Genomic DNA, 16,761 nt, shown 5'->3' on the forward strand with positions numbered 1-16,761 from the left:
AATGGAGTGGAGTCAGTGGAGTGGGACCTTGCCATTCTTTTCCCCAACTCCAGCAATCCAGGCCCTACTACCAGGTTGCCTTACATAGATGTGGTTACAAGTTTAGACGAAATATAGCCTCCATCTACAACCTTTCCACTTGGTCTGTCACACCGTACAAAACCATCTTGAGAGTTTCGTACTGTATATTGTAGGAACTTTGTTTTGGTACTTTTGGATTTTACTACAACTCTCATTCTGAACTTCAGTAAAGAGTCATTTATTCTGTTACAACTGGCCTGGTTAATGACCCCAATACCATTTGCTGGCCACAGGACCAACTTCTCCTGCCTTGCGCCCACACCAAAAACCACAACACCAGGAGAACCCCAACTACAATCAAGCAGGAGCCCCAACATCATGGTGTGCCAGAAGGAGCAAAGAGTGTGCCCTCCTTTCACTGCCCTGTTCCTAGGAAGAGATGTTGTGAGGAGAACCACTGTGATAGACCTTTGCAGCTAGAGCCACTACCACTCCCATCCTCCGCTTCGGCTCCTCAGGGGCTTGCAGCATATTGCTGCATAACAATTCACAGGTCACAGTTCTCAGAATATGTTTCAGATGTGGATAAGCTGTGTTAAAGGGGTTGTCCCAGAATGACAACTTATCACCTATCCACATAGGGTCCAGTTTGCCCATTGTCGTTGAGCATGTGGATTGCTGGAGACAGCAAAGTGCTGTACTCGCTATCTTTAGCATTTCTGGAGACTTTAAATGGAGTGTCAGTACGCAAGATCAACCACCACACCATTTAAATGGGGAATGGGGGACACAGGATACCTGTTGTGATCTGTGAGGACTCCAAAGGTTGGACCCGATGAGAAGTTTAGCAGTTTCATCTAGAGTGTTCCTTTAATCTGTAAGCCCAACCATTACTTCTCATTACGATACATTATGCAAACTATGTTTAACGATTTTATGACCCACGTGCTTCAGTTTAAAGAACACAGCATATGTAGCGGAGCAGGGTATTAGTATGCTTTCAGATTTAATACACTTTCTTAATTTAGTGATCGGTTGACATCAGGGACGTAGCTAAAGGCTCATGGCCCTGGTGCAATTTTTTAGCTTGATCCTCACCCCTCCCTCAGTGCTTTGTGGCAAACAGAAAAAGATTGATGGTGCACTGGTGTGGTGCACCAATTGATACCTTCTGGCGCAAAAACACGACCTCGGTGGATAGATAAGGGGGTCTTTTATTGATAGACAACGCGTTTCGGAGTTGGTACACTCCTTTTTCAAGTCTAGGAAATCACAGGTTTAAAGGGGTGGAGGTTTTTTGGTACAGAATAAAAGTAAATGAAATGAAATAAAATGTATACACGTAATCGTGTTAAAAATGGATTAGGAGTAGATGTGCACGTAGGAATCTGTGCACATATACAAGTCAAATAAAACAAATAGCAAGAGCACTAAAATGCGTCGTTGGGAGAAATTAAAATTGTCCACACATAGATGATAACACAAATGAGGACGGGTAAGGAGTTGATAGTATAGTAAATTAATAATATAACGTGATAAAGATAAAATAAAATGCATGGAGAAATATGTGTATATGGGGGGATGCATGCAAACACACATGCGAGCGCATACGTGGCCGCATGTGTAATTACATATAGGGCTGGAGCCACTGTTGGAAATAAAAAATTAATTAATTAAAATAGGCTGGAGTGCCATAGATATGGTGGTATATATCATATATAAATCAATAACGATGGTCATCATAAACAATACCACAAATGTGATGATATAGCTGATAGTGGCTTCATTAATAGTGGTCGGATTGCTGTGTACACACATCTATACGATGTATCCTAGTTTGGCATGGAGTCTGGAAATCTATACGTGCATAATAACAATAATAACAAGCATGCACATATACAAACAGATGTGCCCACACCTGTACAAGCATAATGGACACAGGAGATATAAGCATGTACACAGATGTGCCCACACCACAACCATGTATAGTGAAAAGCATGGCCAGGGCAACCAAATGAGACTGGGATTGCTGGTCCCACATTGATTCAAACAATAGGAAGGAAAATAACCTATGGATGAATAAATAGCTGAATAAGTCATAATACAATAGCCTGAATGAATGGGGGAGATGCAGCGATTGATGTACAGATGGTTCAAACCACTGTAGGATACAGACAGTGCCGACCGGAACGACACAACTGGGGAGTGAGCCTAAAATGATTTGAATTAACAAGGTGGGCATGAGGAGATGTGGAGCACATGGCTGCTGTTCTTACCTGTCGGGTCCGTGCTGGGGCTTGGAGCGCGGCCTTGCACGCCTGCTGAAAGGCGCGCTCAGAAGAACATGAGGGGGGGGGGGGCGGAGTTTAGGATTGACAGCTGTTCAGTCTGTCAGCCCGGAGCTGTCTTTGTGAACAGCGCATGCGCCGAGCGCTGTGTGGGATGTTGGCTCTCTGAGCCACAAGGAAGGGATCGCTCTCAGGGAACATACCAAAAGGGGTGATAGCTAGATGGGGGAAATGAAAGGGGGGGAGTGGTGTGGGGTGGTTTGGAGGCTAAGGGCTGGTTGGGTGATGTGACTGAGAGTATTGGGCAGTTGTGGACTGGATGATAAGGGAAATTATGTGATTGGATGAACATGTAAGTGTGAATACTGATGGGGTGGGCACAATTGAAATGGGGGAGCATTTATACTGCCCTGATATATAGATAACTGGTGTAGGGGTGATTATACAACATAGAGGGACTGGTAGGGGGCTGAGCCAGTGGGATGGAGCTGGTGTATGGGTACGTGGGTATATATGGGTGATTGGGGGTAAGGGATGATGGCAGGAGGGCTGTGTGCTGAAGGGAAATGATGTAAAGGGTATGTCGACAAGAGGTATGGGGTGGATGGCAAGTGGCAGCTGGGGAAATTGGTGGTAGAGGACGGTAGTGTGGTGATGGTAGGGGCTGCGGGTGATGTGAAGTGATTGGAGCATAGCTGATAAGGCAGTGGGCTGATAAGGAAAAATGCATGACCCAGAGCTAGTGGTTGGGAGAGGACTGGTCAGAAACAGTTACTCTCCAGTGATTCGTTTAAACCGTAAGGTTCTATGGTTTGCATTTTGAAAATCCAAAACATTTCTTTCCGTCTCAATTTCTGGAATCTGTTTGAGTGGGTAACCGGAATTTGTTCAATTGGAGTTATGGAGAGGTTTGTTGGGTCTTTATTATGGACCTGGAGGAAATGCCTGGACACACCATGTTTGGTGTAACCATTTGAAATATTCCAACGGTGGTTATTGATCCTTTCTCTCAATGCTTGGGTGGTGTGGCCTATGTATTGTAGTCCGCATGAGCATTCTAATAGATAGATGACATAGCTTGAGGAGCAATTTAAGAAGGATTTTATCTCAAATTGCTCTCCTGTAGAGTTGCTTGAGAATTTTGAGATCCGAGAGGAAATATTCAAGCAACATTTGCAACGGCAGTGTCCACATTTATAACTTCCGAGTAGTTGGGGGAAGAAAGAGATGGGATTTGTTGTGTTCTTTTTGCAGTCCCGTAGACGGCTTGGAGCAATAATATTTTTAAGCGTTTGGGCCCTCCTGAATGTTAATTGGGGTTTTTGTTGGATATGTTTTTTCAAAAAAGGATCCGCCTGTAAGATATGCCAGTGTTTATTGAGGGTATTCCGCAAGGTATTGTGATTGGTATTATATGTCGTAATGAAGGCAGATTTGAATTTTTCTGCGGCTTTTGAGTCACCTGGTTTGGTTGAGCATGAAGTGAGACACTCTGTTTGGGTGTACCCCTCAGCTCGCTGGTATGCTGCCTCTATAATTTCCCTAGGGTACCCTTTCTTTTGGAATCTTTTTTTGATTACTTGGCTCTGGTTTCTGAAATCTTCATCCTTAGTACAATTTTTGCGTATGCGCTTAAACTGACTGAATGGAATGTTGTTTTTCCATTTTTTGTGATGGGAACTCTGGTAATCCAAATAACTGTTTCCGTCAACTTTTTTGAAAAAAGTTTTGGTCTTAATGACGTTTCCTTTTGAGGATATGACCAAATCTAGATATTCTACGGCCGTCTTTGAGTAATTTGCAGTAAAGGTGAGGTTAAATGTATTGTTGTTTAAATGAGACGTGAAACTGGCAGCGTCTTCCATATTTCCATCCCAAATTAGTAACAGGTCGTCGATGTACCTCCTATAGAAGATCAGTCGCTTGTGCCAAGGGTGTTTGTTATAAATATATTGGGTCTCAAATAGACCCATATATAAATTTGCGTAGCTCGGCGCGAAACGCGTGCCCATCGCGGTCCCTTTCGTTTGCTTGAATATTTTTGTAATGTCTCGACTGCGTGTTGCTTTAGGTACACAGCTTAACATCAAGTATAAACCGAATCCCAATGAAAGATGCGCTGGTTTACTGAACTGATGCAATCTTTACTGAGATATAATGAACAAGAATGCGTACAATAGTGTTCATATAATATGAGATGATATGTGAGGTAAAACTGTGAAACAAACATAAAAAGAAAGATATAAGCATGGCTATTCAAGCAACATACATTATACATAGCTAATACAAAAGATAGGGCCTAACTAACATGTGCTTGCTTACTACACTGAAACACACATTATCTATCTGCAATGTCTAACATCCCTCTACACAAGCTGACTAGAAAAACCCCTTTACTCACAGGCTTTGGTGTTCATCAGGTTTGCAATCTGTAATAGCTTTAAGATGTCCTGTGGATCTGATCACTACAGTAGCCAGAGCTGGACTGAACAGGATATGTCCCAGCAAGCCCTAGTGGTACAGAGAAGACCCGCCCCTAGGCTTCAAGAAAATGGAGGGTCTTAAAGAAACAGACACTGCTGAGTGCCAAGCATGTAATATACATTGCAAAGGCAGCACAATTTTATTTTCGAAGGTGAAAATGTTGTGGCTCAGAATGAAATCTATACCATCCAGAATGAATTGACTTTGTAGGTCTGGTAGAGTTTCATCCTGTTGGAGAAAAAGCTGTATTGCACTTATGCCCGCTGCATGTGGAATGTTGGAATACAGTGCTGAAACATCGAGTGTTATCCACATGTAGGACTCTTTCCATTTGATGTCTTTCAGGAGGGAGATAAGACTCGCTGAATCCTTCAGATGCGATGGTAATTCCATTACATATTTTTGTAGCAAAATGTCAATGTAGTGTGACAGATTGCAGGTTAAGGAAGAGATGCCAGAGATGATGGGTCTCCCCGGCGGATTATTGATAGATTTGTGCCCAGGATTTTAAACGCTTCATTCAGATAGTCACTTCTATCCTGAATCACAATACCTCCTCCTTTTGTCCGCGCTTCTGATCACAATGGACTCGTTATTCTGGGAGATGAAGACTACTATCAGGTCATGGCGGAAAATTCACTAAAAGAGGACACCAAAGTACTAATCCATCTACTGGAAACTGCTGAGAAAATGCTGAGTCATATCAAAAAAAGAAAAAGAATACATCCTAGTGGACCATCCAAACCTGGCTCTCTTCTACCACCTACCAAAAGTGCACAAATCTATCAATAATCCGCCGGGGAGACCCATCATCTCTGGCATCTCTTCCTTAACCTGCAATCTGTCACACTACATTGACATTTTGCTACAAAAATATGTAATGGAATTACCATCGCATCTGAAGGATTCAGCGAGTCTTATCTCCCTCCTGAAAGACATGGTGTGTCCAGGCATTTTCTCCAGGTCCATAATAAAGACCCAACAAACCTCTCCATAACTCCAATTGAACAAATTCCGGTTACCCACTCAAACAGATTCCAGAAATTGAGACGGAAAGAAATGTTTTGGATTTTCAAAATGCAAACCATAGAACCTTACGGTTTAAACGAATCACTGGAGAGTAACTGTTTCTGACCAGTCCTCTCCCAACCACTAGCTCTGGGTAATGCATTTTTCCTTATCAGCCCACTGCCTTATCAGCTATGCTCCAATCACTTCACATCACCCGCAGCCCCTACCATCACCACACTACACGTCCTCTACCACCAATTTCCCCAGCTGCCACTTGCCATCCACCCCATACCTCTTGTCGACATACCCTTTACATAGGATCATTTCCCTTCAGCACACAGCCCTCCTGCCATCATCCCTTACCCCCAATCACCCATATATACCCACGTACCCATACACCAGCTCCATCCCACTGGCTCAGCCCCCTACCAGTCCCTCTATGTTGTATAATCACCCCTACACCAGTTATCTATATATCAGGGCAGTATAAATGCTCCCCCATTTCAATTGTGCCCACCCCATCAGTATTCACACTTACATGTTCATCCAATCACATATTTCCCTTATCATCCAGTCCACAACTGCCCAATACTCTCAGTCACATCACCCAACCAGCCCTTAGCCTCCAAACCACCCCACACCACTCCCCCCCTTTCATTTCCCCCATCTAGCTATCACCCCTTTTGGTATGTTCCCTGAGAGCGATCCCTTCCCTGTGGCTCAGAGAGCCAACATCCCACACAGCGCTCGGCGCATGCGCTGTTCACAAAGACAGCTCCGGGCCGACAGACTGAACAGCTGTCAATCCTAAACTCCGCCCCCCCCCCCTCATGCTCTTCTGAGCGCGCCTTCCAGCAGGCGTGCAAGGCCGCGCTCCAAGCCCCAGCACGGACCCGACAGGTAAGAACAGCAGCCATGTGCTCCACATCTCCTCATGCCCACCTTGTTAATTCAAATCATTTTAGGCTCACTCCCCAGTTGTGTCGTTCCGGTCGGCACTGTCCGTATCCTACAGTGGTTTGAACCATCTGTACATCAATCGCTGCATCTCCCCCATTCATTCAGGCTATTGTATTATGACTTATTCAGCTATTTATTCATCCATTGGTTATTTTCCTTCCTATTGTTTGAATCAATGTGGGACCAGCAATCCCAGTCTCATTTGGTTGCCCTGGCCATGCTTTTCACTATACATGGTTGTGGTGTGGGCACATCTGTGTACATGCTTATATCTCCTGTGTCCATTATGCTTGTACAGGTTTGGGCACATCTGTTTGTATATGTGCATGCTTGTTATTATTGTTATTATGCACGTATAGATTTCCAGACTCCATGCCAAACTAGGATACATCGTATAGATGTGTGTACACAGCGATCCGACCACTATGAAGCCACTATCAGCTATATCATCACATTTGTGGTATTGTTTATGATGACCATCGTTATTGATTTATATATGATATATACCACCATATCTATGGCACTCCAGCCTATTTTAATTAATTAATTTTTTATTTCCAACAGTGGCTCCAGCCCTATATGTAATTACACATGCGGCCACGTATGCGCTCGCATGTGTGTTTGCATGCATCCCCCCATATACACATATTTCTCCATGCATTTTATTTTAGCTTTATCACGTTATAATATTAATTTACTATACTATCAACTCCTTACCCGTCCTCATTTGTGTTATCATCTATGTGTGGACAATTTTAATTTCTCCCAACGACGCATTTTAGTGCTCTTGCTCTTTGTTTCATTTGACTTGTATATGTGCACAGATTCCTACGTGCACATCTACTCCTAATCCATTTTTAACACGATTACGTGTATACATTTTATATCATTTCATTTACTTTTATTCTGTACCAAAAAACCTCCACCCCTTTAAACCTGTGATTTCCTAGACTTGAAAAAGGAGTGTACCAACTCCGAAACGCGTTGTCTATCATCAATAAAAGACCCCCTTATCTATCCACCGAGGTCGTGTTTTTGCACCAGAAGGTATCAATTGGTGCACCACACCAGTGCACCATCAATCTTTTTCTGTTTGCAATATATATCACTCCTCTGGAGCTTAGGCTACTCCACCGACGAGGACTGAGAAGATACCGGCTGCACCGACCCCTTGTCCTCACGAGTGTTGTGCCTACGTATGCACAACACCAGAAGGTGAGCATAATTTTCGATGTCTTGATTTCATATCTATAATTGAACCTATTACCCTATGAGCGCCTTCCTATCTTTTTTCGCCACTATCAGTGCTTTGTGGCAAAGGGCAGGGGAACACCTAGCCTTTCTGCTGCCCGAGGTAAAAATTTAAACAAAACCCCCTATACCAAATTCTCAAACTAAGCCCTTCCCTCCAGCCCTACTTTTAAAGACATACATGGAAAACATTACATACTGGATGATACTTTGACACAAATCTCTTACATCCAGTGACGTCTCCTCTGACGTAGACGTTCTCTTTCCTCATCTTTTCCTTTCAGACCAGACCGCCATGATGATTTCTTTCAGCCGTCTCTTGTCTCTGTGCTGCAGAAACAGTCCCCCTGAAAATACTAGTACCACACAGACAGTCTCCCATTTAATAATTATTGGCACACAGCAAATAGTGCCCCTGACACTAATAGTGTAAGCCTTATATCCGACAAAAATAATTGTGCTAAGCTGATACTGTGCCAGGGTGTCCCCCACAGTAATAATGCTCCCTAAAGTCCCACCAATAGAAATAATTATCTCTGAGTGCATAGTGTTAACAGTGCCCCCAATAATAATAATGCCCCCATACTAGTAATCATGCCAATACAAAAATGGTCCCTAATATGTGCCAGTACAAAAATAAAACCTTTTAATGTGTGTCAGTACAGAAAATATCCTCATCGCATGTGCGCCAGTACAAAAAATACTGCCTTATATAGTGCACCAGTACAAAAATACACCCTTGTATTGTGCAACAGTGCAAAAAATACCCCAGATCAGATCTTCAGATCAGACCCCCATATAAGACCCCCATATCACACCTCAGATCAGACCCCCATATCAGATCTTCAGATCAAGGCCCCATATCAGACCTCAAATCAGAACTTCATATCAGACTTTAAATCAGACCCCCATATCAGATGCTCAGATCAGACCCCCATATCTGATCCTCATATTAGACACCCATATTAAACCTCAGATGAAACCCCCATCAGACCTTCATGTTAGACTCCCATATCAAGACCTCAGATCAAACCACCATTAGACCTCCATGTCAGACCCCCCCATATCAGACCTCAGATCAGACCCCCTTTAGACTGCCATGTCAGACGCACACATTAGACCTCAGATCCCCCCCCCCCATTAGACCTCCATGTCAGTCCTCCGATATCAGACCTCAGATCAGATCCCCATTAGACCTCTATGACAGAAACCCCCATATCAGAACTTAAAATAAATAAATTAACTTACTTTCCTGCTGTGCCACCACTCTACAGGTCCGGCGTCCTCTCCTGCAGATGCGCTCCCTGGGCCTGCGCTGCACAGTCACCTCACTGTGTGCAGCATCAGGTGGTCATAGTGCAGGCACTACATTCTGACGCTCGTCTACGCAGTCAGGACAGTGCAGCGCGGCTCAGAGAAGACCAGGGAGTAATGGTGAATACAGAGCTTCACTCACCGTTCCCCCTGCATCCTGCAGTCTAGTGAACGATTCCATAATGTAAGCGCTCACTAGTATTCACTTTATAAGATGCACTGTGTCTTATAAAGGGAAAAATACAGTAATTGGCAATGTGCAACTTGCAAGGGGCCCAGTTGCAATTGCAACCGCTGCAACCCCTATAGCTACGCCACTGATTGACATAAGAAACATCATGTCCTCACATAGAGTTCCCTGTGATTAACCCGTTCGCTACCAGAGCTGTACATGTACGGCGCTGGAGCGATGTGTAAACATGGCGCCCACTGGCACGTGCAGCGGGCGCCATGGCCGACAGATCTCTGCTGTTTCAAACAGCAGAGACCTGCGGCTAATTACCGTGACTGGCAATAATGCTGATCGCGGTAATTAAATGCTTTAGATGTTGTGACTAAGTGAGATCACTGCATCTAAATGTTTAAAAACCCTACCGATGCCCCGTATGGCCAATTGGGGCAACGGTAGTTGCGCTGAACACTTTCAGCCTCACTGACGAGGCTGAAAGTGGTCATGCTGCAATTCTCATTTTGGCCACCAGATGGCAGGCCAGGATAAGAAATGAGCAATATTGAGTTTAAAGGGATTCTGTCACCAGGATTAACGCTGTAGCGATATTTATATGTGCCCATTAGTCTCCATGCAGTGTTTACAATGATCCCACTGTTTATGCTCTGTGTGTGTTAGATTCTTATAAAAACCGATCTTATTGATATGTAAATCACCTCTGTCAGGAGCCCAAGGGGTTGTCCCACGATATGTTGGAGCCCAGCTGCACCCATCGATCCGGAGCAGTGCCGTAATCTGGCGCAGAGGGAGCCGGCGCATGCGCAGTTGACTCGTCGAAGCCAGTAGTCCGCACGGGAGCAGACTACAGTGTCCACTGCGCCTGAGCGAGATTACGGCACTGAGAAGAACCGACGTCGGGGATAGTGGAGTGAATAAATTAAGTGGTAGGCGGTGCTGGGCTCCGGATCGATGGGCGCAACTGGGCTCCAACATATCGTGGGACAACCCCTTGGGCTCCTGACAGAGGTGATTTACATATCAATAAGATCAGTTTTTATAAGAATCTAACACACACAGAGCATAAACAGTGGGATCATTTTATGTTTCAAAGATTTATTTAATGGAAAAGAGCATCTTAGATGCGGTTCAGTGTATGTAGAGGTGTATAAGTGTTGTACAATACAATAAATATAAACATCATGGGTATCACTGTGACCGAAAACACCTATACTATTAAAATAGAAGGAAAAAAATTCCAATACGGCGAATGGCGTAACGGAAAAAAGGGTCAAAATGGCTGATTTGCCATTTTTTCATTGCGTCTCTGACCCAAAAAAATGTAATAAAATGTGATCAAAAATTCACGCACATTCAAAAAATGAACCCCTAAACAGCTCAGTAGACATAAGTATAAAAAAGTTATGGGGGTCAGAATATGGTGATGTAAAAAAAAAATGTATCAAAGTTTAATTTTTTTTTAACACTATTTAGACATAAAGAATCTATACATATGGGGTATCGTTGTAATCGTACTGACCCAGAAAATGAAGGGGATGGGCCAGCTTTGCCGTAAATTCCACCCAATTTGGTATTTTTTTACCGCTTCCCACTACACTCCATGCCATAATTGATGATGGCATTAGAAAGTACAACCTGTCCCCCCCAAAATAAGCCCTCATACAGCTATGTGACCTGAAATATAAAAAAGTTATGGCTCAAGGAAAATAGGCAAGCGAAAAAGTCTCCAGTATCCTAAGGGTTAATGTAATCCCTGCTAGTCTGGAACAAACTACTTATGTCAGAGATTAAATAAACAATATGTAGTGAAATTTTGGGATTTAACTTTTATTACATCATTTGTCCCAAACATATTGTATTGTCCCAGAAGAGGCCTGTGGAACTTGTGTCACGGTATGAATGACATTGCATCTGCTAGTGGTGTGACTTCACGAACACAAGACCTGTGGAGCAATGATCCAACCTGTCATACTGTGGAATAATACTTCACTTCAACATATGTTTGTCAATAAAAGCTGTGAACTTTTCCTACATACCATTAATACTGTCTTATTTCCAAATGGAATGAATCACGTTATCCCCAATAGTATTAGAGGAATTTACACATTGGTCAGAAACACTAAGAAACACTGTTACTCCTTTGGCAGTCCAAGCATTACAAGCACTGGAGAGGATAGCCAATATTTAAGGGAAAATAAATCTAAAATCAACACAGGATCTCGGAGGAGTGCTACTTTAAAGGGCTCATGCACCCAGTTTTGTATTGAGCCATAATAGGGCTACCGTAGATTTCCATAGGGTCTCTACTATACCTCGATATCTTTCTGGATTCAAATAGTAATTTATGTGGAGTTCTTCATCAGACTCCAATTGTAAGGGTACCTGTACATGGGTGTGGGTTTGGAAACAGAAATTCTGCACAGATTTATGTGTGGATTTCTTTAATCTTGCGGTTTTCATTGGGGATTTGCCACAGATCTCACCCTTTGCAATGCAAAATGCACCCTTTGAAATCCACACAAACAATTAACTTGTGTATTTCTTAATCTGCATGATGGGTCAATTTCTGCATGGAAAAAAACAGCAAAGTGTACATGAGGATTTGCAGATCTAATTTTGATTGTAATATCACTGTGTTTATTCTGCACGAGAATCCACATGAGCAGTTACCCTTAGGAGTCTGGTGGAACCTGTACAGCAGGAGGTTGTATGACTCCATACGTCACTGTGTGCATGAGCCCTAAGTTGCAATGGAACATGAACATTGAGGTTAGGCCTCATGCACACGGCCGTTCCGTGCATTGGGGACCGCAATTGCAGTCCCCAATGCACGGGCAACATCCGTGCTGCGGGCCGGACCCATTCAACATGAATAGGTCCGTGGTATGTCCGCACAGCGAAAAAATATGACATGTCATTTTTTTGCGGTGCAGAACCACGGAAAGAAGCACCACGGAAGCACTCTGTAGTACTTCCGGTGTTCCTTTCCGTGACTCCGTTCCGCATCACCGGAATTGTGGACCCATTCAAGTGAATGGGTCTGCATCCATGATTCGGGGTGCACACGGCCAGCGGCTGTGGATTGCCGACCCGCAGTTTGCAGGCCTTATGGTCAGGATGAAACCAAAGTGTTTTCCTCCCTGTCTCATAAACCATGTAATTTCCTTTTGTTTTGAGTGAATGACTTGGAGTTTGGTCAGTTTTGGTTAAAATGTGACGTGTAGATGTGTCTAAATGGTAATTTGACTTTATGAAACATACAATGTTGTAGGCCCTTGTTGATAACCAGTCGTCTCCCACACTTTTGGGGCACTGATCATGCTGTTGTTCACATGTGCGTTATTCATTTTACGAATATTTCTGTAAATCTGCCTACTACCCTACTGCACCGTAATAAGGTGATGTTAAGCCCATTAGAGCAGGAATTGCTCTTTGCAGTAGCTTTCTACTCTGATTGTAAGAGTCCTATTAGATGGGCAAATATTTTTTCATTAATAAGCGGCAAGCGGTAATTTATTGAGGCATTTGTGTTCAAAAACCTTGGATTACATGAAACGATAATTGATAAGTATTTTTCTCTGCTTGCCTGTTATCACAATCGTTGCTCCAGGGGTGGTCTGGGAACTTAAAGTGGCCCTGGAAATAAACTTAAAAGTGGCCCCATGTAATAGATGGATCCAGACTGTCAGAAGGCACAGTGGGCAGGGACAATATAAGTAGGTGGTGCCAGCAATACCATGGTGCAGAACAAGATACCGCCCAAGCAGAACCAAATACTACAGTGCAGCATAAATTATTGGCGCACAGTTCGTGGTATTCAACTGTATCACTGTTCGGAGGACAGTGACACGGTTGAGTTAAGGAGGACACCTGTGAATGCCGTTTAGGAGCACAAGTATCTGATGCTCTTACATTAAATAATGCTGAGAGCATCAGATCGTTATGTACCCGGCCATGAGGGGAACTCAGCGGCCCCCTGGTGATGGGCCTCCCCGGGAAATTTCCCTGTAGGGTCTTTGTCCAGTCCACCCCTGCGTTGTGCGTTAAACGATTGTCAGATTTATGACTTGACAAGCCAGTCAGGCAGATTTCTCTAATCCATGGAAAACTAACAATTTATTGCTCTTTGTTTGATCACTGCACACTGTTACATGACGATAATTTCTCAAACTATTACATGAGAATTCAAACGATAATTGCTCTAATAGGTACTTTCCTGCTGAGATAAGCAGGACCAAACATTTCTGAAATCTATGTATCCTCCTCTTGGGTGATTTACACAAACTCTCCGCCTACACTAGAAAGCTATGATGAAGATGGGTCAGTGAAGGTCCAAAAAAAAAGAAAGAGAGGAGCTCTGTTCCTAAATCCTAAATAGCTACATAATCATCTCTTTTTTTGCTAGAAGTGAAAACTTTTAAAAACTCCAATTTCTTGAGGCTGGTGTTATCTGGGAGGCTTGTGGCACTTGAGATGTGGAAGTAGAGGCCTCTATTTTTTTTTCCTCTCTACAATCCTGTTTATATTGCATAAAGCTTACACCCTCATTGCACAAATACATCACTACATAAACTTTTCTGACTGTCACAACACAATGCTCCATGCCAGATGTGTTATGAAGCCCATAAACAGAGGATGGCACTGAAAATCATTGGATAGACTTCAAAATCTGATGACAGATTGCAACATCTGTGCAGATAGTTGCTGGGGGTAGTATATACTTGGAGCCGCAGCACTGGCTTATTCAGGGCATAACAAAATCCAACATGGTTAATCATAATTTTCCAAAGATCAATCTTTGTTGTTTGTTATGGCCTAGTGCATCACCTCATCCTGCCAAAATCAGCCAGCTAGGGAGTCATCAAATGTCAATGGGTGCTGTTATACTGGTAACTAATGGTGCAGAATTGTTTTAAAAGTCACCTAAAAATATGTATGAAAAGCTGGAAGCAAATGGCCTAAAATAACAAATGAATGTATACTCACTCCCCTCTTCCTTTGAGTGCTGAGCTCTGGTCCTCCCACTACCGATGTCATCTTCCTGGCTCCAGCAGTGATGTTCCATGCACACAGGTCACCACTGCATCACTGGCCATAGCAGTACATGGAGCATCTCTGCTGAGGTCAATGATTGGCTGCAGTGGTGACCTGTGCGCACAGAACGTCACAGCTGCAGCCAGTTAAACAAAAAGCAGCAGTGAGGACTGGCGCAGCGCAGGAAGAAGCAGAGGAGGAAACGGATGTGTATCCATTCATTTGTTATTTTAGGCCATTTACAGAGTTTGCCCGAGTTTTTATATAACTTAGACCACCCGTTTAATGTGTCATGTACAGCATGATATGAATAGAACCCAAATATAAAGATCTTCAAGATTGTCTTTCAGAAAAAAAGAGTCCTTAATTCCCATGGCAGCCACCTAGACTTCAGTTTTCATTTTCTAAAATGCCATGGACAAATAAAATGTGGACTCTGGTTACTTTTTTTTAGAGATTGTGCATTTGTCGTTCTTTTAGGACATGAACCCCCATCCATACGCTAATTATGGCATATGGACGTCAGAGAGTATCCCCGACTCGTGACCCTCCTCTATGTACCAGAACAGGGAGCCATTAAGTAGTTTTGTCCATTTACATGGCAAGCATCTAATGCTACTCTTCAATAGATGCGACTTCAACTGGCTTCGTGACTTTGCTTGGGTAGAGAGAAGCTGGACCCAACCAGCTACTCTTTAAAAATGGGCTACCTTCATGAGACAACCTCTTTAAAAACAAGACGCTAATAATCTACGCAAAAGATTTAGTAAAACTGAACCTTTATTGTATGGCTATTATTAATGGAGCAAGAATCTTGATTTTCTGCCTACACGCATTGAAAGACTCCTTGTGCGCAAGGAGTCATTCTAGCCCTAAGGTGTCTCAAGAACATTGGCCCACACTCTGTAATGTTATTATGGTCTTGTACAATGGGGCTAATGTATGAGACAAGAGGAAATGATGTATTATTGTACTGAGAAGACTATTCATTCCTAACACGTGGCCTCTATTATGAGAAATTTAGACTAGCACATCCATAAAGCTAACATGCAGACAGCAAAAAAAAAAAAAATGTATGGCAGCACAACATCTCATATACGAACAATAAAACTGGGGATTAGGGGTTATTCTGGATTAAAGTTGTATTATACCTACTATACATTAAAAATAGAAGCTCTTCGCACACATTTCTGATCAAACGTGTATCGGACCCATCTACAAGGCGTCAAGGTGGCTTCTGCAGATGGCTACCACTTTAACTCCTTAAGGACAGAGCCTTATTTCACCTTAAGGACCAGGCCATTTTTTTGCAAATCTGACCAGTGTCACTTTAAGTGGTGATAACTTTAAAACGCTTTGACTTATCCAGGACATTCTGAGATTGTTTTTTCGTCACATATTGTAATTCATGACACTGGTAAAATGGAGTCAAAAATTTTTATTTTCATTTATAAAAAAATACCAAATTTGCCAAAAATTTTAAATAATTTGCAAATTTCCAAGTTTCAATTTCTCTACTTCTATAATACATAGTAATACCTACAAAAATAGTTATTACTTTACATTCCCCATATGTCTACTTCATGTTAGGATCATTTTGGGAATGGCATTTTATTTTTGGGGGACGTTACAAGGCTTAGAAGTTTAGAAGCAAATCTTGAAATTTCTCTGATATTTTCAAAAAACAACTTTTTAAGGACCAGTTCAGGTCTGAAGTCACTTTGTGAGGCTTACATAATAGAAACCACCCAAAAATTACCCCATTCTAGAAACTACACCCCTCAAGCTATTCAAAACGGATTTTACAAACGTCGTTAACCCTTTAGGTGTTCCACAAGAAATAATGGAATATAGATACAATTTCAAAATTTCACTTTTTTGGCAGATTTTCCATTTTAATATTTTTTTTTCCAGTTACAAAGCAAGGGTTAACAGCCAAACAAAACTCAATATTTATGGCCCTGATTCTTTAGTTTACAGAAACACCCCATATGTGGTCGTAAACTGCTGTACGGGCACACGGCAGGGCGCAGATACCATACGGTTTTTGGAAGGCAGATTTTGCTGGACTGTTTTTTTTGGTACAATGCTTTGATTGACTGGGCCTGGCCGTGGCAAAGTACCAAGAGAGGGGCTGGCTACAGAAATGAGTGGAGCTTGGGTGCAATGAGAGCAACGGTGATACCCTCATTGCGCCAAAGGCCTAATTTG

General features: G+C 42.7%; 1 long non-coding RNA gene across 1 annotated transcript; it reads left to right on the forward strand.

Moving 5' to 3' along the window:
- The first annotated feature begins 1,120 nt into the window (after nucleotides 1–1,120).
- LOC121000675 lies at nucleotides 1,121–8,214 on the forward strand. Its single transcript, XR_005778874.1, has 3 exons — nucleotides 1,121–1,136; nucleotides 1,394–1,395; nucleotides 8,085–8,214. It is a non-coding gene; the product is annotated as an uncharacterized LOC121000675 (long non-coding RNA).
- The last annotated feature ends 8,547 nt before the right edge of the window (nucleotides 8,215–16,761 follow it).

Source organism: Bufo bufo, chromosome 5 (assembly GCF_905171765.1).
Source record: "Bufo bufo chromosome 5, aBufBuf1.1, whole genome shotgun sequence".
Lineage (NCBI taxonomy): Eukaryota > Metazoa > Chordata > Amphibia > Anura > Bufonidae > Bufo > Bufo bufo.